Below are 1,071 nucleotides of genomic sequence, written 5' to 3'. Positions count from 1 at the left end.
CCCCCTCCTCCCCTCCCACCTGTTCCCTCATTCTCTCCCAGTTCCATCCCTCCCCCTTTCCCTCATCCCCTCCCCCGCCCCTCCTCCCCCTCCTCTGTCTCCCCTCCCCTCCCTCTGTCACCTCCCCTGTCCCTTCCTCCTTTCCCTCTTCCCCTCCAGTATCTTTGCTTCCTCCTCCCTTTGCAGACACACTGCACACAGGCTTCTCCCAGGCCCTGCTTTCCTTCGAACCATACCTTGTCTCTTTTCCCTTTTTCAGGAAAACTTCCAAAGAATTGGCTGTGGCGGACACCCTATCTTTCTGGCTCTGTGACCTTCCCCTTCCAGCTGCTGCCCCCACCAGCCTGCACCCCTGTTCTGAGAGGCCATCCGCACCTCTTGGCGCCTGCCCTCCTGCCCGCCCTCCTGTGGGCCTGGCCTGCTCCACACCTGCTGTCCATGAACCTGCTGTCTGTGAACCTGCTGTCCATGAGGAGGACCGGCTTGTGCTGCCCTCCGACTTGGCCACACTGGTTCCTGCTGCCTGCAGCTTCCATTCTAACAGGTGTGGGGCTGATCATGAACAAATCCACTAATGAATAAATAAGAAAACTCCAGGTAGTTATCTGTGGAGAATTAAGGTGATTGTCACTGGGTCAGTCCGGGTTTCTAAGGCCCCATCCTGACAGGGGACCTGTGAGCCTCGCCTTGGCCAGAGGGAGACCCTTCAGGTGGAAGGAGCAGCCTGGGAAGTCCCAGGGTGGCTTGGCGAGCAGGGGGCAGGGAGCCGATGATGGGCCCTCCTCGCAGATCGGGGAGGGTCTGCACTCTCTTGGCTGGTCAGAAGGACTGGGCAGGAGGGAGGTGAAGAGGGTGTTTCGTAGCCTTCAGGGTCCCCGCGGAGGGGAAGTTTTCCTGAAAAAGGGAGGGTCCCATGGAGGAAGAGTCAACTCCAGATGCTCCCTAAGCCCAGAGAACACGGACTCCAGCAGGTAAAATCAGGCGCACCCACAGCCTCACCTCTCCTCCTTGTCCCTTGAGGGTGGGCAAGGAAACAGACAGTGACCCCGGCCCCTCTGGCCAGTGCACGAG

Source organism: Hylobates moloch, unplaced genomic scaffold, assembly GCF_009828535.3.
Source record: "Hylobates moloch isolate HMO894 unplaced genomic scaffold, HMol_V3 SCAFFOLD_9, whole genome shotgun sequence".
NCBI classification, from domain to species: domain Eukaryota; kingdom Metazoa; phylum Chordata; class Mammalia; order Primates; family Hylobatidae; genus Hylobates; species Hylobates moloch.
Note: the sequence above shows the minus strand (reverse complement) of the source record.